The sequence below is a fragment of the Amblyomma americanum genome, chromosome 1, assembly GCF_052857255.1.
Source record: "Amblyomma americanum isolate KBUSLIRL-KWMA chromosome 1, ASM5285725v1, whole genome shotgun sequence".
NCBI lineage: Eukaryota > Metazoa > Arthropoda > Arachnida > Ixodida > Ixodidae > Amblyomma > Amblyomma americanum.
In genome coordinates this window covers 221,551,642-221,577,433 of record NC_135497.1, presented here as the reverse complement: position 1 = coordinate 221,577,433, position 25,792 = coordinate 221,551,642, and the positions used below count along the sequence as shown (strand labels likewise).

At 47.1% G+C, this 25,792-nt stretch overlaps 1 protein-coding gene and 1 pseudogene across 1 annotated transcript in view; one reads left to right on the top strand and one right to left on the bottom strand.

Annotated features, from left to right (window-relative positions):
• The window catches only part of LOC144114660 (lysosomal alpha-mannosidase-like), a 346,286-nt gene that overhangs the window by 131,400 nt on the left and 189,094 nt on the right, over positions 1-25,792 (bottom strand). The window lies entirely within an intron of this gene.
• Positions 20,464-24,482, top strand: LOC144114659 (uncharacterized; annotated as a pseudogene).

Sequence of the window (25,792 nt, the reverse complement as noted above, 5' to 3'; positions counted from 1 at the left end):
AACGAAAGCGGTGAGTGGCAGCGTTAATCTGAAGCCTTATAAAAGCGAACACAGAGTGGGTTTGGTCGAGAGCGTAAAAAAAAAAAAAGCAGCGTTCGAGTAAAACTGTAGCGTCATATAGTCGGGTAACCCACTTGATTTCGCCGATGGCCGCATGCGTAAGTGGGCAGAATTCGCAAAGTCAGATTTTGCGCAAATAACTGCACTAAATTTCATCGGCACAGAGGAGATGCAGCTGCGGCCTGTCGTTACGCAGACCCCGACGACATTATCATAGCGCACGTCGACGAACCACCAGGCCACTAATTACAGACGAAGGCCCGCGGTCTCCATCTTTTCGTCGTGTAAAGCGCCCGTTTTTCGGGTTCTCTTGTTTTGTAAAGACAGCATCGATGCCCCAACGACCCCCTGCGTTAAGCATTAGCGCGCCGAATGAGCTTCGAAGAGCGAAAAAAAAAGCATAAACGGCTGCGTCAAAGAAAAGATGTACTTGCCATCTGGTACGGCACGGCTGCGGAAATGCACTCGCGAAGGAATGTTTATATTGCTATAGGAGGAGTCTAAAGTGGGATTTATCAGGGTTTCTTATTTGCGCAAGGTTTAACTGCAGCAGCCTAACCCCCCCCCCCCCCCCCTTTCTTCGTTTTCCCCGAAGTAATACGAACGCGTGGCGTCATCGCTCCGCTTTCCAGGGTAATCCAAACGACGAGGGAGATTTAGTAGGCGCCGCACCCAGATTCGGCACTTATCACCTCTGAAACCCAGTCACGCTCTTCAACGCAAACAAACGCCCGCTGCGCACCACGCGGCCCCTCGCCGATGCAACGGCATAAAGTTGCTCGGCGCTCCGATTGCACGCACATTATACTCCATTTGCGCCGATGGAGGCCGGGCCGCGTGGACAGCTAATCCCGGCAGCTTTGAGGCCAGAGTGCGGTGCTGGATAGATGAAGAGCGGGTCACGTTGCCGGGACGTGGTGCCGCCCAGCCCAGTCGCATGCTAGTTACGCCGCGTCTTCCGAACAAAGCACGCCCGCACGCCAACACCAGCCGCAGGGGAGTTCGATGAGCACGCGGTTCCTGCGGGGACGTCTTCCCAGCCGGCCAGGAAGTACTCAGCGTGTCTAAACACACTGAGGCTGAGGCAGGCACGGTGCGGAGCGTGTCCTCCAGCTCATTCAAGCACAAGACCCGAAGACAGCGCTGTTGTAAAACCAAAACAGAACAAAAAATAAACGCGGAAGTTCGGCGAATAACGGTTTGTTTGTTTCTTTGTCGGTCAATCTTGTAATTTCGTTCATTTAATGCGTTAACATTTGTAGTGGCCATTCCCCGCATTTAGCCGTTTGTTTGTTTGTTTGTTTGTTTGTTTGTTTGTTTGTTTGTTTGTTTGTTTGTTTGTTTGTCTGTTTGTTTGTTTGTCTGTTTGTTTGTTTAAAGACTGACTGGCGGCAAGCTTCCCACCCGGCTGTGGCAACCCGCCCAGGTGTGTGTCGCTTAATCGCTGCACCACTGCGCCAAGAGCGGTATGACGACTCCCAGCGACCTATGAATGCGAAGTAGAGAATGGTCAATGCCGTGTATATGGGCATTAACCCTTTATCGCTGTCCGAACACCGGAACCGCAGTGAAAAACCAAAGAGTTAGCACACCTAATTCGCATTTGTCCGCACTACGCAAATCGACCGCCATTTTTTTTTTATCCTTTTATCTCGGAAGATCGCGCCGGAGAGTGCGACAAGTTTGAGCTAACCTGCTTTCGCAGGGACGCATGCAGGGTGAGGAAGATGAAATGCACTGAGTATGGACGATGATCGCATGTCCTTTGCACGTGACTTGGAAGTGGAGCGAGCGCGCGTGATAGCCGCACTTTGCTGTGGCAGTTCTGGCGAACTTGTCCCCCTACGGGTGCAGCGTCCGGGATGCAGGCATACATGTTCAAGTGCAGCGTTCGTCGCTCATTTCTTTGTTCACTACGGTATACATGCCACTGCCGAGACCTGCCTAATGCCGCCAGTGCAGTAACCTTCCGCACCGAGCATTCAATACAAACTCAGCGGTAAATAATGCTGCTGTTGTCACCGGCGATAAAAGTACAAGAGGACGTTACCTCGTTGACCTTGCTTGCAGCAGTGCGACGCTTGTTTCAGGAAACTGCTGATCTATAAATTATCGTTGATATCAGGCTAGAGGCATAAAAAACAACAAACGAAAGCAGAAGGTCTAAATTGGGAATTACCATCGGAAGGGGCACATAAAGCCTAGCTACCTATTGGGTCAGTAAATGTAAAGTGCACTCGCAAAGAAACAGCAGAAGTGCATCGAGAGTTTCAGGCCTACAAAATAATAAACGCTCCAGCTTCAGAAATAATTACACGAATTACTTGATTTTTGTTCATTGTGAGCGTGGGCTACCTCCATATCATGAAATAAATTAAGTGCCCAGTACCGTTGGTTCGATAGTATCACCTTTATGTAGTTGTCTGATTACAAGCACGCGGGGCAAGTATCGGTAATATTCACGCAGACACCTCGGATGGATATCAACAAACTCCCGGGACACCCGCTCTGCATGCCAAGTCCGCGGAGGGTTCTCGAGCAGTGAGCACAGATGAGGGAAATGAGCCAGGGCTCCTCAACCGGCCCCTTTCGTGAGTATCCTCCTGGCATTCCTCAGACTTCGAGGAGTTCGACCGCTTCGACCTTGGAGCTAGGAGTCATGCTCGGGCCACGAGCACGTCGATGGCAGCTCGCAAACCCCATTGCTTAGAGTGGAACCAAGGTCGCGCAGAATACAACGCAGACGACGAAGAAGCGACTCAGACATGAGCCGAAAAAATAAATTGCCTTCATCTCCTCGAGGGGTGTAATGCCTTGAAGCTCATGCAGATCTATGTCCTCATAATGATCCTGTAGCTAAAGGAGACAACGTTACACCACTTCACGGGTAGCTCGTGACGAGTTATAGCTTTAGCATCAGCACAGTGACCACTATACGGTGCCTCAAGCGGATCCTTACTTCTCATGAGGGTGCTCAACTTTCGCGTCTCGCTGTCAGAACACTGTCCCTGTGTACAGGAGCGACCTCAGAACACCTGCAAGACGCACTCGCTATACGGAACACCGCCAAGGGCCACATCCAGGGCAACGTTTAACCGCCTAACAGCGCAACGCATCCATGTTTTTTTTTTGTTTCTTTTTAGATCAACATGTCTTCCTTTTAGCAAGAGCCTCTATTGTTGCGTCACCAATTTGTAACCTTCGGGGAGGTTCAATGGATATCTTTGAATTACGAGCGTTGAAATTACGGCGTGCTTCCGAGAAAGCAAAGACATACGCGGCAAAGCGGCCCAACTTCGGCCATTTTTCATCGACGACACTCGCCCTCGCATCTCTAGCCTCGGGCGCCCGCCCCTCCGCGGCCTTGTGAGCGGCCGCGCTATCCGCGTCAATTCCCGTTAGCGAGCGTGGGCCGCCGCGGCAAGGGACGAGCTGCCGAGACGGGCGCTGCAAATCGGCGTCGTCCACAATCCCCCGGGACCTGCCGAGGCACCGCGGGGCTGACGCGCTATAAGCGTCGCGTGATGGATGGATGCCATGCATGCATTAGGGGCCGCTATAAGCGGTGCCTCTATAAACGCCAACTAGGCGACGTCCGTACTCGCTAAATAAGAGCCGGTGCGGCAGCCTTTACCACCGCGCGGTGAGCCACTTCTCATCCAAGCCCGTTCGTATCTTCGGCGCGTAAGACTCTGACACGTCGTGACGTCTCTCTCTGTAGGCAGAGCTCCTGCCTGGACGCTGGTGGACGACATATGGCCATCGTGCCCAGGAATTAGGGACGTGGAACTCTTAGTGTCACCACTACGTGCGGGATAAGAAATGAGAAAGCAACCACCGGGCATGCAACGTGTGTGTTGTGGGTATATATATATATATATATATATATATATATATATATATATATATATATATATATATATATATATATATATATATATATATATATATATATATATATATATATATATATATATATATATATATATATATATCCCACCGGCGGCATGGCTGTTTTTTTCTGCTACAAATTTTAAAAACAATAAAATAAAAGAGGCACGTTCCCCTAAGCACTTTGGTTTCGGTGACCATATATATATATATATATATATATATATATATATATATATATATATATATATATATATATATATATATATATATATATATATATATATATATATATATATAGCGTAGCGCCGTATGAACTCGGTTCTGGGCCCCGCGCGTTATGGCGACGACCGCATTCAGTGATGACGGCTATGAAAGCAGCGGCGAGGCGGATCCAGAAGAAGACGCTAATGACAATAGAGAGTTTTAGTTTCACGTACGTAGAGGGTTCACGTACGCAAACGTGAGAAGTCTACGTAGCATACGCGCATGTAGTTTCAAACCCTTTTAGTTGCACGTACGCGACAAACGCCGCGCGTTCTTCTACTGACAGATGAAGACACTGCTGTAGCCACTCTAAGACAAGACGAGTCAAAGCCAAACCAGTCGAACTGCGTCGGAGCGCTGCTTCGTCAGGCTTAACAGCTGGGAAATCGCCCTTCTGTCTGAAAAACAAAAGCTATTTGTCGCTTGAAACTTTATGCGAGGGTAAGAATGGGCAAATCGATGGCGAATGCAGCAGTTTAGAACATGATATCGCGTCGAGGGATTAGCGACGAAGCTGTTATCGCTGTGAAGCGGCGGGCAGGGTGCCGCCATGTTTGTCAACGCTACGTACGCAAGCAACGCAAAGACCGCAACGTAAGAATCCGAATCTCACGTACGTACGTGAGACTCGCTCATACCCTTTGCGTTCTGCGCATGCGCACTGGTCACCCGTAAGAGCTCTACGTACGTGAAGCCTCTACGTACGTGAAACTAAAACTCTCTAATGACTGCTGGTAGCGGTGCAGTGAAGTTCGCGCCTGTACAGCTGCTTCGCGATGCGGGAGAGGAAGTCATTCCTTTATCTGTCTTCTACCTACCGCGACTTTCAAAGTCGACGTGCATTTTTCTGAGGCAAAAAGCAGCGCATTGCGTTATGAATACCGTGGGCTTTCCGGAATCCCCCTCCTTTTTCTTTCTTTTTTTTCGCAAGCGGGAACCTGTAGAATGGAAGGGCGCTATGAGGTTATGCCCGCGGATTGCATCCTGCGTGATGACAATTCCATACGGACCCTCTCCTGTTGCATCGGCACGGTACAGCAAAAGAGAGGGGAACAGGAGAAAGCGGCCCTCGGGTGCTGTTGTCGTGCGCATTGTCCAGCTCAATGGGCCCACTGCCTCCATAAAGAAAACGGCAAGGACGTTGCGTGACGGTCGGGTCGAAGCATTCGACCAGGGCGTGACGCTTGCCTGAACCAACACCCTCTCAATGCTAAGGCCTCTCCACCGGCCGCGTGACGTCACGCCAAGGGACCGTGCAGGCCCCGCGCTCCGCGATTTCAGCGCGCCGCGCCCGTCTGCACTATTCGGGTACTGCCGTACGTAGCTGCCTTATAAGTGATTCCTTCATTTTCATTTTTGTCGTTGCTGCAGAAAAGAAATTCGCTAGTTTGTGCGCGCCTTAGGCTATCATTTTATCTGCTTTATATATTTTTTTTATTGCAGAACACCTTATTGTCAAGAAAGTTCGAGCTGCTAATACAGTTTTTTATAATAAACAATTTAGCATACGGCCGCCAATTTCGCATTATTGGTCATTATAATAAAAAATTGATTAGTTAATTTCAATTAATCATCTAATTATTAGGTTCTATCACGTACATGATGTCTGCCGTGCGGTAAAATCCATCCGCACAGACCGCACATGCGTATATCTAGTTGTTAAAGTAGAAGTTCGTGAACATTGAAAAAAAAAAACACCGTCTACTGCGCATTGTGTTAGTTTTATTCTGTATTGTGTTTTGCTTAAAGCTTTCACACACAGCAATAATGACACTCACAATAATGTTGCGCTGTTGAGTATTTGTACAGCTAATCTGACCCTTACAATAAAAAACGACGAGACACCAGCAATGAAGTGTGCGCAAAGCATTTTTATTGCTTGGGAATAAAACTTACTTCTTCTTAAGCGTTGCTGCTTTCCGGGCTGCGGCCTTCTGCTGCGCATTGTCTTGTATGGCATCATTTCTTAGTTTGCAAAAGTTGTTTAGAACAACGTTGGTTGCAACGCGTACTACCAAGCGCAGGAGAGTTTGTGCAGTGTGGCCATTTTCACATGTCTCAATGTCGTGTTCGTCCAGGAGGGAAATCGTCTGTGAAATCACGACACCACGTTGATTTCTACAGGAGAGAAAATCTTCCGCGGTTGCTCCAAAAGACAACTTCTCTGCAACTAGTTTAGTCATCAGTACCATGTGAACTGTGCATGGCTGGGGAAACTTCAGCCCTCCTCTCGACAGGTTAGCTATCATGGCAGTATTTTCCGCTTCGATCTCTCGATTTTCAATCACCAATGTGCTGAAGCAAGCAGAACATGAAAGCTTCTTTAAAGCAGCATGAGCAGCGTATCCTGCAATGTAGACAATAGCATCCATGTCAGAGTGGGCGTGTGTAATATCGTCGTCGCTGACAGCCACAGAAAAGTTGCATGGGACAAGATCCTCACTTACGTCTTCAAACTCTGTTTCCTCGCGTGGAAATGTCAAAAGTTTTTGAAGACGAAGCTTCTTCTCACATTCGTAGAGCTGACGCACGGAAATGTGGTACTGTGATCCTGCCAGCTGGCGGTAACGGCCGAACCGGTCTTCTAGCGCATCCGTCTGAAATTTGCCCAGCAGTACGTACTTGAAGTGAAGTTCTTCTAAGCAGTAGCGCGAGAGTTCTACCAGAGAATAGCATGTCAGTCGCAAAGCACTGTGAGTCTCTTTCGTCAGCGAGCCACTGGTGATGTTTATTCTTGCCCAAGCGTCCAACCAGTCCACAACGCCGCTCAGGAAAGCTAACTGTGTGTCATCAACAGACCTTACAGGGTCTTGCATGCTGTCCCTTAGCCTCTGGCCTTTGCAAGGGGTCTTAACATTGACTATTTGCCACCATGTGAGGATAACGTCAATGAAAAGAGCAGTCGACTCAGCTTGAGGAATCTTGAACGCGGAACCATGTGTCCTGAGGGCATTTGAAACAAACTGATTAATGACGTCGAGAGCGAGCTTTACATTTTGCCGCTCCATTGAGGTTGGATTCACGGCTTTTGCGTTCAGTCTGTAAGCAGCCTTCACAAGCGACGTCTTCTCTGAAGAATAAAGCTGCCGCACAGCTGCGAAAGAAGCAGCTTTCATACGAGGAGGCCCTTCGGGCATTGCTCCACTCAAGTCCATTTCAGGGAAATAGAGGCATGTTCCAGGGTTTTTCTGGTTAATCCAATTGTTCCTAATGCACTTCAAGAGATGCACAGGATCGACCACGTAGAAAAGAGGGCGAGCGTTATCGGCTGGATGGGGATAGACAATGCTCACCTGAGGACTTGTAGCAAATAACGACATCATCTTGCGGTTCAGAGCATTGTTGTCCGTTATCACAGCGATAATTTTGAGCCCCATTTTCTCAACATTAATGATTATGTTCTTAGCATGCTCGTGCAAAATTTCTGCGCTCAGTTTGCTCACAGGTAATATGTGAATGACGTCCTTGTTTGCAGAAAGGAGTGATTGTACCATGAACACATGGGCTGTTGTTGCTGGTTCCGTTGAATGAACCGACGATCCTACTATTGTGCCCCCTTTGTAGTCGAAGTATGGTTTTATGTGGATCTCATCGATCATCAGGGTCACTGTCTTCTCGTGGTCTTTCATTGATTTGACTCGTTCTCGGATGTAGGAGAGACAGTGCGGTTGATTTTGCTCCACAAGAGGGTCAGCTTTGTAATTTGAGCAAACACGGCGCAGTGTGGAAGGATGGGGCAGAATGATTCTTGATGCAGCTCTTGTGAAGTGATATGCGTGAGGAGAAATTGAATTCAAAATACTGGCGAATACCAGCAGCTCTGCGCTATACACATGCTGTTTCGCGAGGAGAAGCTCTATCTGCTCAACCAGAAATTTCAGCAAAGAAGACTGTTCTTTCGTCGTATCACTGTCCTCAATGAGGTCTGCAAGCAGTGAACCGACAAACTGCAATACTTTAGTATGTTTCGACTCTTTCGTCACCTCAGGTATATTATGCAAGCCTATCTCGAGTTCTTCTAGCAGCAAGGACAGGCTGGAGGTGTCGCATACTTGAGCTGGCAGAATCCTGCCTGAAGGAAGCGACAGAAGCTTCACTCCATTCAAGAAAACAGAAAGTGACAGATCAGGGAGAACTACCAAGGCGCATTTCACATTAGGTGAAGGATCATTCTCGATGAGAAGGAACCTAACGCACTGCTCATCGACAGAAACGGTCCAGAATTTCGTGTTGCAGATTCCAGGCAACTTAGATTTGAACTCCTCGTAAGATGAAAGTTTGTTTCTTTTCTGTTCAAGCTCATTAGACTGAAGTGACTTCCTCATAGCCTCCTGCAAAGCAGCGTTTTCCCTTCTTGCTTTTTTCGTCTCTGGCGATTCACTCCGTCCAGGCGTTGAGGACAAGTATTTTGGGCAGTTTGGAAAAACAGAAGGCGCAGCATCAATCTTCAACTGTAGCCTGTCACGCTTCACCTCTATTATTTTCCCTGTCAGTTCATCTTGGTGTGACAACGTCGTAATGAAGTCGCCTGCGTGGAAGTGCAGTTCACACACCTGCACGAGAAAATGAAGCAAGGCCATTCGCCATGACTCTCCATTGCCTAAAACACTAAGTAAAAAGAGTCTGAATAGTGAACAGCTTTTACATATTTACACAGCTTTTACACAAGCCTTATGCACATCCACAGAACTAAATGCTTCCTGGACAATTCATACATAAGTGTAAGAAGTGATATCATTGCCTACAAAGACAGCATGCCTTTCCGGGAGCGACAGCTCACAACTAAGATAATTACCAGCGCCTATTAAGCAATATTTCAGAGTCTTACCCTCGAATGCTCTGTAGGTGTGAAATCCTTCCGTGGAATGGCTCGCAACCAGGCTTTTCTTCGTACTTCGTCTCTTGGGAAGCAATAAACACGTACTTTGGGACCATTCTGGTAGTTCCCGCGGCACCCGGGAACACAGCACCGGCCCATGTTTCACGAAGTTGCACTCGCTACACGGCAGGCAATCAGTTTCCCATTCGTGCGCTAGCACAGGTACGCACGCCACACAAGAAACGGCCACACGAAACAGACACAGCCGTGCGAGGAGCGAACGGAAATGCACCCAACGCCAGGCTGAAAGACTCAAGCAGCAGCTAGACGCTCACTGCAAGACTGCGTTCGTGTCTGTGCTTGCCCGGGCAAGCGCGAGCACATCGAGGGAGACAACCGAGCGGAGCGGAGCCGCGCTTGGTGAGCAGCCTGACCGGACACTTGGCGTGACGTAGCGCGTGTGGAAAGGAGGGCCTGGAGAGGCCTGAAGAAAGTATTTAGAGGGTGTTGGATCAGGCAACACCCTCTAAATACTTTCTTCAGACCTCTCCAGGCCCTCCTTTCCACACGCGCTACGTCACGCCAAGTGTCCGGTCAGGCTGCTCACCAAGCGCGGCTCCGCTCCGCTCGGTTGTCTCCCTCGATGTGCTCGCGCTTGCCCGGGCAAGCACAGACACGAACGCAGTCTTGCAGTGAGCGTCTAGCTGCTGCTTGAGTCTTTCAGCCTGGCGTTGGGTGCATTTCCGTTCGCTCCTCGCACGGCTGTGTCTGTTTCGTGTGGCCGTTTCTTGTGTGGCGTGCGTACCTGTGCTAGCGCACGAATGGGAAACTGATTGCCTGCCGTGTAGCGAGTGCAACTTCGTGAAACATGGGCCGGTGCTGTGTTCCCGGGTGCCGCGGGAACTACCAGAATGGTCCCAAAGTACGTGTTTATTGCTTCCCAAGAGACGAAGTACGAAGAAAAGCCTGGTTGCGAGCCATTCCACGGAAGGATTTCACACCTACAGAGCATTCGAGGGTAAGACTCTGAAATATTGCTTAATAGGCGCTGGTAATTATCTTAGTTGTGAGCTGTCGCTCCCGGAAAGGCATGCTGTCTTTGTAGGCAATGATATCACTTCTTACACTTATGTATGAATTGTCCAGGAAGCATTTAGTTCTGTGGATGTGCATAAGGCTTGTGTAAAAGCTGTGTAAATATGTAAAAGCTGTTCACTATTCAGACTCTTTTTACTTAGTGTTTTAGGCAATGGAGAGTCATGGCGAATGGCCTTGCTTCATTTTCTCGTGCAGGTGTGTGAACTGCACTTCCACGCAGGCGACTTCATTACGACGTTGTCACACCAAGATGAACTGACAGGGAAAATAATAGAGGTGAAGCGTGACAGGCTACAGTTGAAGATTGATGCTGCGCCTTCTGTTTTTCCAAACTGCCCAAAATACTTGTCCTCAACGCCTGGACGGAGTGAATCGCCAGAGACGAAAAAAGCAAGAAGGGAAAACGCTGCTTTGCAGGAGGCTATGAGGAAGTCACTTCAGTCTAATGAGCTTGAACAGAAAAGAAACAAAGTTTCATCTTACGAGGAGTTCAAATCTAAGTTGCCTGGAATCTGCAACACGAAATTCTGGACCGTTTCTGTCGATGAGCAGTGCGTTAGGTTCCTTCTCATCGAGAATGATCCTTCACCTAATGTGAAATGCGCCTTGGTAGTTCTCCCTGATCTGTCACTTTCTGTTTTCTTGAATGGAGTGAAGCTTCTGTCGCTTCCTTCAGGCAGGATTCTGCCAGCTCAAGTATGCGACACCTCCAGCCTGTCCTTGCTGCTAGAAGAACTCGAGATAGGCTTGCATAATATACCTGAGGTGACGAAAGAGTCGAAACATACTAAAGTATTGCAGTTTGTCGGTTCACTGCTTGCAGACCTCATTGAGGACAGTGATACGACGAAAGAACAGTCTTCTTTGCTGAAATTTCTGGTTGAGCAGATAGAGCTTCTCCTCGCGAAACAGCATGTGTATAGCGCAGAGCTGCTGGTATTCTCCAGTATTTTGAATTCAATTTCTCCTCACGCATATCACTTCACAAGAGCTGCATCAAGAATCATTCTGCCCCATCCTTCCACACTGCGCCGTGTTTGCTCAAATTACAAAGCTGACCCTCTTGTGGAGCAAAATCAACCGCACTGTCTCTCCTACATCCGAGAACGAGTCAAATCAATGAAAGACCACGAGAAGACAGTGACCCTGATGATCGATGAGATCCACATAAAACCATACTTCGACTACAAAGGGGGCACAATAGTAGGATCGTCGGTTCATTCAACGGAACCAGCAACAACAGCCCATGTGTTCATGGTACAATCACTCCTTTCTGCAAACAAGGACGTCATTCACATATTACCTGTGAGCAAACTGAGCGCAGAAATTTTGCACGAGCATGCTAAGAACATAATCATTAATGTTGAGAAAATGGGGCTCAAAATTATCGCTGTGATAACGGACAACAATGCTCTGAACCGCAAGATGATGTCGTTATTTGCTACAAGTCCTCAGGTGAGCATTGTCTATCCCCATCCAGCCGATAACGCTCGCCCTCTTTTCTACGTGGTCGATCCTGTGCATCTCTTGAAGTGCATTAGGAACAATTGGATTAACCAGAAAAACCCTGGAACATGCCTCTATTTCCCTGAAATGGACTTGAGTGGAGCAATGCCCGAAGGGCCTCCTCGTATGAAAGCTGCTTCTTTCGCAGCTGTGCGGCAGCTTTATTCTTCAGAGAAGACGTCGCTTGTGAAGGCTGCTTACAGACTGAACGCAAAAGCCGTGAATCCAACCTCAATGGAGCGGCAAAATGTAAAGCTCGCTCTCGACGTCATTAATCAGTTTGTTTCAAATGCCCTCAGGACACATGGTTCCGCGTTCAAGATTCCTCAAGCTGAGTCGGCTGCTCTTTTCATTGACGTTATCCTCACATGGTGGCAAATAGTCAATGTTAAGACCCCTTGCAAAGGCCAGAGGCTAAGGGACAGCATGCAAGACCCTGTAAGGTCTGTTGATGACACACAGTTAGCTTTCCTGAGCGGCGTTGTGGACTGGTTGGACGCTTGGGCAAGAATAAACATCACCAGTGGCTCGCTGACGAAAGAGACTCACAGTGCTTTGCGACTGACATGCTATTCTCTGGTAGAACTCTCGCGCTACTGCTTAGAAGAACTTCACTTCAAGTACGTACTGCTGGGCAAATTTCAGACGGATGCGCTAGAAGACCGGTTCGGCCGTTACCGCCAGCTGGCAGGATCACAGTACCACATTTCCGTGCGTCAGCTCTACGAATGTGAGAAGAAGCTTCGTCTTCAAAAACTTTTGACATTTCCACGCGAGGAAACAGAGTTTGAAGACGTAAGTGAGGATCTTGTCTCATGCAACTTTTCTGTGGCTGTCAGCGACGACGATATTACACACGCCCACTCTGACATGGATGCTATTGTCTACATTGCAGGATACGCTGCTCATGCTGCTTTAAAGAAGCTTTCATGTTCTGCTTGCTTCAGCACATTGGTGATTGAAAATCGAGAGATCGAAGCGGAAAATACTGCCATGATAGCTAACCTGTCGAGAGGAGGGCTGAAGTTTCCCCAGCCATGCACAGTTCACATGGTACTGATGACTAAACTAGTTGCAGAGAAGTTGTCTTTTGGAGCAACCGCGGAAGATTTTCTCTCCTGTAGAAATCAACGTGGTGTCGTGATTTCACAGACGATTTCCCTCCTGGACGAACACGACATTGAGACATGTGAAAATGGCCACACTGCACAAACTCTCCTGCGCTTGGTAGTACGCGTTGCAACCAACGTTGTTCTAAACAACTTTTGCAAACTAAGAAATGATGCCATACAAGACAATGCGCAGCAGAAGGCCGCAGCCCGGAAAGCAGCAACGCTTAAGAAGAAGTAAGTTTTATTCCCAAGCAATAAAAATGCTTTGCGCACACTTCATTGCTGGTGTCTCGTCGTTTTTTATTGTAAGGGTCAGATTAGCTGTACAAATACTCAACAGCGCAACATTATTGTGAGTGTCATTATTGCTGTGTGTGAAAGCTTTAAGCAAAACACAATACAGAATAAAACTAACACAATGCGCAGTAGACGGTGTTTTTTTTTTTCAATGTTCACGAACTTCTACTTTAACAACTAGATATACGCATGTGCGGTCTGTGCGGATGGATTTTACCGCACGGCAGACATCATGTACGTGATAGAACCTAATAATTAGATGATTAATTGAAATTAACTAATCAATTTTTTATTATAATGACCAATAATGCGAAATTGGCGGCCGTATGCTAAATTGTTTATTATAAAAAACTGTATTAGCAGCTCGAACTTTCTTGACAATAAGGTGTTCTGCAATAAAAAAAATATATAAAGCAGATAAAATGATAGCCTAAGGCGCGCACAAACTAGCGAATTTCTTTTCTGCAGCAACGACAAAAATGAAAATGAAGGAATCACTTATAAGGCAGCTACGTACGGCAGTACCCGAATAGTGCAGACGGGCGCGGCGCGCTGAAATCGCGGAGCGCGGGGCCTGCACGGTCCCTTGGCGTGACGTCACGCGGCCGGTGGAGAGGCCTTAGCATTGAGAGGGTGTTGCCTGAACCCTTGAAAGGCAACCCCCCCCCCCCCCTCTTCAATGGCGGAACTAAGCAGAAAGCTCGGAGAAATTTATTCCGCTGTGTATGGTTTTTATCGGCATGCATTATCCAGGGCCGCCTCAAAAGAACTATTTGTGCTCTTTTTCTCTTTACAGTCTGGGGAACATTCCTTTTTTTTCTATTTCATTACATTTCATGCGTTTCCGCTCCGGCATTCCTGTACATCTAGCTCATTCTTTTCTCGAAAAGAAAGGAAGCCGAAGACAAGGACGAACCGCTCCATTTTTTCCCCCTTTTTCAGACCGGCTAGCTCGGTCTGCTTCACGAATGATACTCATGGCTCTTTCAGCTCGAAATGGCTTTTGTTAACGCCGCTTCCATGCGCATTTCATGCGAAGAAATTTATGAAACTTTGAGAATGAACGAACAACAGCATTGCGAATCAAGCTAACCCGAGCACGCAACTGCTCTGAAGCCGTGACGTGTAAGACACACACGGCAGAACCGAATGCCTTTTTCGGGGAGAAAAGGAAAGATTGAAAAAAAAAATGAGAGAGATCGGCTCTCACGGCCTCATTTAATTTTTTTTTTGTCGGCACACCTCATGCATTGATGTCACGTTTACCCCCGCTAATATGCTTTCGTTTTTCATGTTTGTGAGCATTGAGTAGTTGCAAATTGAGTCTTCACTTTCCTCGCTCTCGTTTAATGGCCTTTACTCCGCCTACGTCACTTCAGACAACGCACCCGAGCGCGGAGAGGCGCGCAGACGTGGGTCGCCATGTAGGTGCAGGTTCCGCTCCTTGGGAAGCGTGACGTAAGGGTCTTTGGCGGACCAGCGCTAAGAAAAGCACCGACTATACGAAACTAGCCTTCCCTGCAACTGTTCTGCCTATTTATTTGTGTGTGTGTACAAGGGAAAGTTCTGATCCATTGCCGGCGCCTGCTATTCCGTCTTTCGTCAAATAATAAATCGCTGAGTGAGTGATAAGCGCACTGAAAATAATATACGCGCAGCACTGATGGAGCCTTTGCTCACACGCGAAGAAAGCAAACAAAACAAAATTCAACTCCTCGCGCACAAAGAATGCACGCACAAATGAAGATGTATATCACTATAATTCATGCAATCAAAGCAAACACATAAAACCGAAGCGAGGAAGGAATAAAAAAAAATCAGGGGGAACATTGTTGACCTAAAGTGCGGTGAGGCGAAAGCCTTTAGCGCGGTGTTGCTGCTTGTGTCACTTATGTGTAATTAAGGTGTTAATTAAGTACACAATTGTTTGTCAATCTTAAATGCTGGAGACAGTGCAGGGCACTTGGGAGGCGTCCGTCCAACACCCTCTCAATGCTAAGGCCTCTCCACCGGCCGCGTGACGTCACGCCAAGGGACCGTGCAGGCCCCGCGCTCCGCGATTTCAGCGCGCCGCGCCCGTCTGCACTATTCGGGTACTGCCGTACGTAGCTGCCTTATAAGTGATTCCTTCATTTTCATTTTTGTCGTTGCTGCAGAAAAGAAATTCGCTAGTTTGTGCGCGCCTTAGGCTATCATTTTATCTGCTTTATATATTTTTTTTATTGCAGAACACCTTATTGTCAAGAAAGTTCGAGCTGCTAATACAGTTTTTTATAATAAACAATTTAGCATACGGCCGCCAATTTCGCATTATTGGTCATTATAATAAAAAATTGATTAGTTAATTTCAATTAATCATCTAATTATTAGGTTCTATCACGTACATGATGTCTGCCGTGCGGTAAAATCCATCCGCACAGACCGCACATGCGTATATCTAGTTGTTAAAGTAGAAGTTCGTGAACATTGAAAAAAAAAAAACACCGTCTACTGCGCATTGTGTTAGTTTTATTCTGTATTGTGTTTTGCTTAAAGCTTTCACACACAGCAATAATGACACTCACAATAATGTTGCGCTGTTGAGTATTTGTACAGCTAATCTGACCCTTACAATAAAAAACGACGAGACACCAGCAATGAAGTGTGCGCAAAGCATTTTTATTGCTTGGGAATAAAACTTACTTCTTCTTAAGCGTTGCTGCTTTCCGGGCTGCGGCCTTCTGCTGCGCATTGTCTTGTATGGCATCATTTCTTAGTTTGCAAAAGTTGTTTAGAACAACGTTGGTTGCAACGCGTACTACCAAGCGCAGGAGAGTTTGTGCAGTGTGGCCATTTTCACATGTCTCAATGTCGTGTTCGTCCAGGAGGGAAATCGTCTGTGAAATCACGACACCACGTTGATTTCTACAGGAGAGAAAATCTTCCGCGGTTGCTCCAAAAGACAACTTCTCTGCAACTAGTTTAGTCATCAGTACCATGTGAACTGTGCATGGCTGGGGAAACTTCAGCCCTCCTCTCGACAGGTTAGCTATCATGGCAGTATTTTCCGCTTCGATCTCTCGATTTTCAATCACCAATGTGCTGAAGCAAGCAGAACATGAAAGCTTCTTTAAAGCAGCATGAGCAGCGTATCCTGCAATGTAGACAATAGCATCCATGTCAGAGTGGGCGTGTGTAATATCGTCGTCGCTGACAGCCACAGAAAAGTTGCATGAGACAAGATCCTCACTTACGTCTTCAAACTCTGTTTCCTCGCGTGGAAATGTCAAAAGTTTTTGAAGACGAAGCTTCTTCTCACATTCGTAGAGCTGATGCACGGAAATGTGGTACTGTGATCCTGCCAGCTGGCGGTAACGGCCGAACCGGTCTTCTAGCGCATCCGTCTGAAATTTGCCCAGCAGTACGTACTTGAAGTGAAGTTCTTCTAAGCAGTAGCGCGAGAGTTCTACCAGAGAATAGCATGTCAGTCGCAAAGCACTGTGAGTCTCTTTCGTCAGCGAGCCACTGGTGATGTTTATTCTTGCCCAAGCGTCCAACCAGTCCACAACGCCGCTCAGGAAAGCTAACTGTGTGTCATCAACAGACCTTACAGGGTCTTGCATGCTGTCCCTTAGCCTCTGGCCTTTGCAAGGGGTCTTAACATTGACTATTTGCCACCATGTGAGGATAACGTCAATGAAAAGAGCAGTCGACTCAGCTTGAGGAATCTTGAACGCGGAACCATGTGTCCTGAGGGCATTTGAAACAAACTGATTAATGACGTCGAGAGCGAGCTTTACATTTTGCCGCTCCATTGAGGTTGGATTCACGGCTTTTGCGTTCAGTCTGTAAGCAGCCTTCACAAGCGACGTCTTCTCTGAAGAATAAAGCTGCCGCACAGCTGCGAAAGAAGCAGCTTTCATACGAGGAGGCCCTTCGGGCATTGCTCCACTCAAGTCCATTTCAGGGAAATAGAGGCATGTTCCAGGGTTTTTCTGGTTAATCCAATTGTTCCTAATGCACTTCAAGAGATGCACAGGATCGACCACGTAGAAAAGAGGGCGAGCGTTATCGGCTGGATGGGGATAGACAATGCTCACCTGAGGACTTGTAGCAAATAACGACATCATCTTGCGGTTCAGAGCATTGTTGTCCGTTATCACAGCGATAATTTTGAGCCCCATTTTCTCAACATTAATGATTATGTTCTTAGCATGCTCGTGCAAAATTTCTGCGCTCAGTTTGCTCACAGGTAATATGTGAATGACGTCCTTGTTTGCAGAAAGGAGTGATTGTACCATGAACACATGGGCTGTTGTTGCTGGTTCCGTTGAATGAACCGACGATCCTACTATTGTGCCCCCTTTGTAGTCGAAGTATGGTTTTATGTGGATCTCATCGATCATTAGGGTCACTGTCTTCTCGTGGTCTTTCATTGATTTGACTCGTTCTCGGATGTAGGAGAGACAGTGCGGTTGATTTTGCTCCACAAGAGGGTCAGCTTTGTAATTTGAGCAAACACGGCGCAGTGTGGAAGGATGGGGCAGAATGATTCTTGATGCAGCTCTTGTGAAGTGATATGCGTGAGGAGAAATTGAATTCAAAATACTGGAGAATACCAGCAGCTCTGCGCTATACACATGCTGTTTCGCGAGGAGAAGCTCTATCTGCTCAACCAGAAATTTCAGCAAAGAAGACTGTTCTTTCGTCGTATCACTGTCCTCAATGAGGTCTGCAAGCAGTGAACCGACAAACTGCAATACTTTAGTATGTTTCGACTCTTTCGTCACCTCAGGTATATTATGCAAGCCTATCTCGAGTTCTTCTAGCAGCAAGGACAGGCTGGAGGTGTCGCATACTTGAGCTGGCAGAATCCTGCCTGAAGGAAGCGACAGAAGCTTCACTCCATTCAAGAAAACAGAAAGTGACAGATCAGGGAGAACTACCAAGGCGCATTTCACATTAGGTGAAGGATCATTCTCGATGAGAAGGAACCTAACGCACTGCTCATCGACAGAAACGGTCCAGAATTTCGTGTTGCAGATTCCAGGCAACTTAGATTTGAACTCCTCGTAAGATGAAACTTTGTTTCTTTTCTGTTCAAGCTCATTAGACTGAAGTGACTTCCTCATAGCCTCCTGCAAAGCAGCGTTTTCCCTTCTTGCTTTTTTCGTCTCTGGCGATTCACTCCGTCCAGGCGTTGAGGACAAGTATTTTGGGCAGTTTGGAAAAACAGAAGGCGCAGCATCAATCTTCAACTGTAGCCTGTCACGCTTCACCTCTATTATTTTCCCTGTCAGTTCATCTTGGTGTGACAACGTCGTAATGAAGTCGTCTGCGTGGAAGTGCAGTTCACACACCTGCACGAGAAAATGAAGCAAGGCCATTCGCCATGACTCTCCATTGCCTAAAACACTAAGTAAAAAGAGTCTGAATAGTGAACAGCTTTTACATATTTACACAGCTTTTACACAAGCCTTATGCACATCCACAGAACTAAATGCTTCCTGGACAATTCATACATAAGTGTAAGAAGTGATATCATTGCCTACAAAGACAGCATGCCTTTCCGGGAGCGACAGCTCACAACTAAGATAATTACCAGCGCCTATTAAGCAATATTTCAGAGTCTTACCCTCGAATGCTCTGTAGGTGTGAAATCCTTCCGTGGAATGGCTCGCAACCAGGCTTTTCTTCGTACTTCGTCTCTTGGGAAGCAATAAACACGTACTTTGGGACCATTCTGGTAGTTCCCGCGGCACCCGGGAACACAGCACCGGCCCATGTTTCACGAAGTTGCACTCGCTACACGGCAGGCAATCAGTTTCCCATTCGTGCGCTAGCACAGGTACGCACGCCACACAAGAAACGGCCACACGAAACAGACACAGCCGTGCGAGGAGCGAACGGAAATGCACCCAACGCCAGGCTGAAAGACTCAAGCAGCAGCTAGACGCTCACTGCAAGACTGCGTTCGTGTCTGTGCTTGCCCGGGCAAGCGCGAGCACATCGAGGGAGACAACCGAGCGGAGCGGAGCCGCGCTTGGTGAGCAGCCTGACCGGACACTTGGCGTGACGTAGCGCGTGTGGAAAGGAGGGCCTGGAGAGGCCTGAAGAAAGTATTTAGAGGGTGTTGGTCCGTCTGATTCGACGCCTTTCCGCAAACACTCTCCAGCGTCCTGGACAAGGAGAACTTCTTATGCGTTGGCAGCAAGTAACGTAGTCGGAGGTAGTCGTTCGCACGCTCGGCTGCGGAACGGGAGGATGGTGGTTCGATTCCGATCGTACACAAAGGGTTTTCTTTTCTTTTCGAGTTGAAGAGCGTAACGGACGGACGGACGGTATGACGTCACTTCCGTTGTCGTGACTTCCGGTTGGCGATGTAACAGACGGACCAGATCTCGACCGGGAGTATGAGTCATTAAAGGCTTTCGCCTTAATATTCATCAACACAAGATCACACTATAACTCAGCTTACATATACGTGAGAGTCCATAAACACGCAAAAATCATTTTAACAAAGCGTGAAGGAAACAAAAATAATTTTAAAGAATAAAAATGCGATTGAGATTTGCTAGAAAAAAAATGGCAATTTGAAGTGCACTGTTCTAGTCGCCCCCCTCTTTAAAAAATGCAGTGCAGTTCGAAGCTCCTCCCAGGTTATGATGTCAGGCTTCGCGCTAATCGAATTATTGACGAGAGAGCTTTAAGAGCTCGACGAATCACAGTCTGATTGTAGATTTGCGCTTGTAGCCACAATTGCACAGCCACAGTAGCTTGTAGCCACAGCAGAAAGATAATGTTTACTGCTGCATTGGGGATCTACACCTATGCTAGGAATGACAACATTACGCATTAATTTCGACAGTTCTTTGGGTTCCAATGAGTCCTGCACGCAAGCATTTCTTTCGCTTTCAGCCTTCCTAAAATTGCGGCAAAAAATTAACCCGCAACATTGAACTTATAAGCACAGCGTCGCATGGGCTGAGATATCGCGACGATGACAAGAAGTGAAGCACATCTATACAAAGGTCACATATCTTAAATTCACTCTGCGCAAAGCACGCTCAGCGGACTAAGTTGCCTCTGACTCTTTTTTCTTCTCCCATACATATAAAGCATATTTACGCTGTTTTTAACTGTTTGCACTAATCTAACTTTATTCCAGCTCATTTATTTATTTATTTATTTATTTATTTATTTATTTATTTATTTATTTATTTATTTATTTATTCCAACTGCCTGCTTAGGCCAACTTCCTTTCCATATGGCGCGTATCTCCATGCAGTCACGTGTCCACTTTTTTTTTTTTCAGGGGAAACGCAGGGGTGGAAGTGCTGCGCCAATTGCGCCATTCTGTGCCAATTTGATCTCCTGCGCCAAGCTGCGCCTAAACGGCAATTTACTTCCACTGCAAGTATACAGAGCCAAATTTAGCCGAGGGTTAATGTCGGCTGGGCAACACTGGGTGCTCCCTACGAAACGGACGCAACCGCATTGGCATCGACAGTTGGGTTCGCTCGGTTCCATGGAGGGAGGAAAATTTTTCCTCTAAGCTCAGTTCGCTGGTGTCCCTGCACGTGGCGGCCGGCACGGCAGTCACGAGAGGCTTGCACAAGCATGAGTAAAAGTAAGTACTTTTAACTATTATCTGGTAATATAGTTTGAGTGTGGGCGGTATTGTGAACTTACCTCACTTAGCAAGCTGTATTTATTGTGCGGACAACGAGACGTTCACTCGCATCATTTGTGCGCTTTTTTCAGTAATTTAGAACTCCAGAAAGAGATGCGGAGATTTCGCGATCCCCGCGGGATGGTATGATGCTGCGTTCGCAGCTCTAAGCAATAAGCACGCAACGATACAATCGCAGAGCCAGCAGTCCGGAGCCAGTGGAAATAAACGGCGTCCTGGCGATAGGCCCGGCTGACTAGCGGCAAACCGAACTACCAGAGGTTCGGTTGTTTTGGATTCCGGACACCTTGTATTGGAACGCAACCGCCAGCGCGAGTGGGCTGGGTAAACAGCGCGCGAATAGAATTTTCTTTACCGGAACTAATTTACAAACGAATTACGAACTTCTTACACGTGGAGCTGCTAAGGGATGGGCACCGGGCTTACTACCCGTCGTGCTCGCATTTAGCACGCAGCAGTGATGACATTGCTTTGGCTTGGCCTGGCCAGCTGCGTGGTTACATCTTCACAGCGGCGCGGCCGGCGACCCCACGCTGCTCTCACCTTTCACAGCCGCACACGGCAAAGCGTTCGCTCCGATCTTCCACTGCGTGCACCCGCGTGCACTCTGTTGCATTTTTTTCATATATGCTTGTGTAATAAATTCCGGGTGCGCATTTTCGCGAGGGCGCAAATTATGCGAGTGAATAGGGTAAGTTAGGCCCCTCCTTGGTCCTGACACAGTATATTCGAGATTCTGCTGCACTCTTTTGGTGGTTTGGTTGTGGCTATTAAAAAGTTATGCAGAACTGAAAGGCTTTAAAGTTTACCAAGCAAGTCCTGTCGCTCGAATTCTCGGCGCAGTGTTATGTGACAATCGGGCGAACAGTGCAGGTCCTTTTTCTTTATAGTTCTCACTGGAATAATGCAATTAAGTGGATTGAGTGGGACAAATTTTGGTATCAAACCTATTTGTATACTTGTTTCTGTGGTGAGCGAACTGACACTTGTTGCTGGTTTTGTTTGAAGACAGTTTTTGATTCGTGGCTTTTTTTTTCTTTTGTCTAGAGCGGTGCACTAAGCTAAACACCGATGTGTTAAGGAAAAAGGACTCCAATGGAGATTTAATATCACTCTGGTGTCGACCAACTTCTAAGGACAGCGATGCCTTTTGTACGCTTTGCTGCACCACTGTGCATTGCGGGCAACATGGCACTGCAGCGGTATACCGCCATGCGAGCTCTCAGAAGCACATCGCACAAGCGAAAAGAAATCGCAATGCAGAAGGTGTTCTTACCAAGAGTTCAAAGGTTCAAAGCACTCTGGACCAACACAGTGCGACTGCAACGTCACTTCAAGAAAAGGTCACAAGAGCAGAAACTCTTTTTGCCCTCTCCGTGGTAGCAAACAACATCCCCTACACATATGGAGACGCAGCAACAGCGACATACCGTCACATGTTTCTGGATTCAGAAACAGCGAAAGGCTTCCAGTGTGGACGCAAGAAACTTTCGTACATTATTTCTGATGGCCTGGGGCCATATTTCAAGGCAAAAGTAATCCAAGAGCTTGACATGCCCGACACATTCTATACCATCATGATTGATGAGTCCCCAATCCCTGAGGCCAAGGTGCAGCAGCTGGACGTGCTTGTCCGCTACTACTCTACCAGCACTGAGAATGTTGTGGTGGAGCATCTCCAGTCCTTCCATTTGGGCCATGCGACCGCTGATCAGCTGTTTTCCTGCATTGAGGATGCCCTCAGTGACGTTCGCAAGAAGAACATGGTATGTTTTTACAGTGATGGCCCTAACGTAATGAAAAGCCTTAAGCGAAGGCTAAAGAAGGAAGTGAGCCCAGACATGGTTGACATCGGTGAATGCGGCCTCCACAAAGTTCACAACGCTTTTGCTGCTGGGCTGGATATGTTCTGTGCAGAAGTGGAGTCTCTTGCAACTGATGTCCACTACTACTTCAAGTTTGCCACAAGGCACGCGGACATGAAGGAGCTGCTGAGTGATCTAGGACTGCCCCAACTAGAGTTTTTGCGGCACGTTAACAGCAGATGGCTGACACTGCTTCCTAGTGTCGAGCGGATACTAAAGTCATTTGATGCCCTCAAGGCATTCTTCTCCAAATCTGGACAGCCAAGGTGCTCATCTATGAGGCACGGTCGTCTGTCATCTGCGTTTTGTGACAAAACACTGCGAGCAAAGTTATTTTTCCTTCAAAACGCTGCTCAGATATTTGACAGATTTCAAACGCTCTTCCAAAGCAAGGACCCTCTCCTGCATGTTTTCTATGATGAGATGTTGGTTCTCGTGAAACAGGTCCTTGGGAGGTTTCTGCGCCAAGAGTCATTTGCAGGGCTCACCACTGAAAGAACTTGATGTAGAGTCCTCTGAAAATTGGAAGGCAAAACCTGAAATTGGCCTCGACACGGAGCAGTCAATGAAACTGTGGAATCCTACTGAGAAGAAGGCATTTTACATCAAGGCAAGAGCCTTTTACATAGCTTGTGCAAAGTACCTGATCACGAGGCTGCCACTGGACAACAAGCTGTTGTTTCATTTAAGGTTTTTAAACCCAGACACAAAAGGGAATTCTTTCACATCGTCACTGCGCTATGTGGCTAACGCACTGCCTCAGGTCATTCCACCCTGCGATGTGTCATCCCTCACTGATGAGTGGAATTCGCTTATGTGCGAAACCAGTGACTGGGAACTGTCTCCTAATGTGGTCACCCATTGGTCAAGTGTGTTTGCATTACAGACACCTGCTGGTCAGGCTAAGTATCCAAGGATTACTAAGCTTGTCAAAGCAGCCCTTTCATTACCTCACGGAAATGCCGATTGTGAACGAGGATTTAGTGAGAACAAACAAGCACTCCACCATCGAAGTACTTTGTCCATAACAAGCATTTCCAGCCTTCGTCAAACCAAGGCGTTCATGAAGCGGTACAGTGGAGATGCTACAAAGGTGTCTTTGACCAGGGACATTCTCAGGAATGTCGAAAAGTCTTACAAGGTGTACCGGGAGCGAATCGAAGAAGAAAAGACAGCAACGTCCCAGAAGCGAAAGCATGAGGAGGAGGAGCCAACAGAAGTATGTGAGGGAAAGAAGCTGATGGACGAGAAGTCTAGCCTCCAGCAGCGACTGTCATCTCTCAAAGCTCTACTTGCAAGTGCACAAGAGCTTATAAGCAAAGGTGTGGCTGACAGGGACATGGACAAGGTAGAGAGTGGCAATATTTTGCTGTGTGATGTGAACTCTAAACTGCCTTCTGTGATAGAACGAATCAAAACGGTTGACTCAGCTCTTCAGTCTATGAAGGCCAACTGAATCTTCGTTATGTGATGTTTTTGTGCAAACCGATTACAGAGCTCTTTTCATGTTTCTAATGTTAATCGGCAAGGTCTTTGCATTTTATATGGCAGTAGCTAGTTCTAGTCCACTTTGCTTCTAGTCATTATATTTGCTGCAAGCCAGTTACCACCTTTGATGCAATTTTTACTTGCTTTCTCTTATACATTCAGTAGTAAACTAGTCTGAAATAGTTAACCTTAATTGTCACAGCTAATTATTGTCATTGTCATATATGGGGTGGTTTTGCACTGAAGTGCTCTGGGTTTGTTGACACAAATAAAACTGTCGCCATTATGTTGTTGTTTTCTCTTTTTCTGAACTGAAATTAATAACATCTAATGTACTGCTGCTACTGTTTGTTGTAGCTGCCACATGTCTATTTTTTTTTCATGAACTGTAGCAAATATTTTTAGAACAATTGCAGTCCTTTTCATGAATTCTGGCCTGTGGGATCCGTGATCAATATTTATGCAATTTTTGGTCCAGTTGCAAACAAAATTGCTCTCAGTCGCATTTAAATGTCGCCATTCTGCTCCAAAGTGCTCCAAAATAGCCTAAAAATTGCTCCAAACTTGCTCCAAAATGGGACTTTTGCTGCTCCAAAGCTGCTCCAAAATAAGACTTTTGCTGCTCCCTTGCCTGCTCCAAAAAGTTGGAGCCTGCTTCCACCCCTGGAAACGCCAAATCCGTGAGAAGGCTGCTTCGCGTTGCTTCCGACGTCTCCGCGCAGTCCATTAGCAAACTCTGTGCGACGTGATTTGCCAGCACTTGCACATCGTCCTACGTCAGTGCCCGAACACACGTGCGGTGCGGACGGTATTCGTTCCGCGTCTGTGATTTTTGCGAGACATTACTTCCCGTCTTCCGGTGCGAAGCTATCGAGCAGCGCTGCACGCGTCGATCGGTGCTGTGAGGCAATCGAAGAACCACTCGGTAGGCTGGGAGATACTATCGGTAAATATTCTGCCTCGAAGCAGAAAAGTATACTGACGTCAGACGGGGGAATATATACCACCTCGCGGACTTTCGTTCATCAGCTTCGCATGAATCACTGAGGTCGGAAGAATACGGCAGGTCTGGCGCGAGGGAGGCTGTGCGTTCTGCTCATAGATGGAGAGCACAAAGTGTAGGTGCGCGATGGCCAGCCGAGCGACTCACTGATGACAGACTCACTAATTGATGACTGACCAAATGAGTGGCTCAGTGAGTGAATAGTTGATTACTTACTCTCTAAATGACAAAACGATTGACTTACTGGGTGAGTGATCGACCGGCCGACCGACAGATTATTCACTGATGACTGACTTACTAAGTCACTATAGACTGAATGACTGACGGACCGACCTATCGACTGGCTGATTCATCGACGACTGACATACTAAATACAGATCGACTACTTGACTGATCGACCAACGAAATCATTATGGCTGACTTATTCAGTCCGACATTCTTGGATAAAAAATTTGTATCTTGGAATATTGCAAGGTACTGTTATGGAAATATTGAAGGTCCATTATTCCGATGCGTACCAAAATCTCAGTTCTTTTCAAGTTATTCTATCGCTCGCATTTAGCAGTTAAGACTGCCATAGGAAACCAATGGGGAAAGTTTTTGACGATAGCAAGAACGTTGATAGGAAAAGATTTCAAGCCAGCCGAGGGGAGATCTGCGGATATTATAAAGATTGTTATAGTGAAATCTTACAATAGATGCAAAAATTGCGTT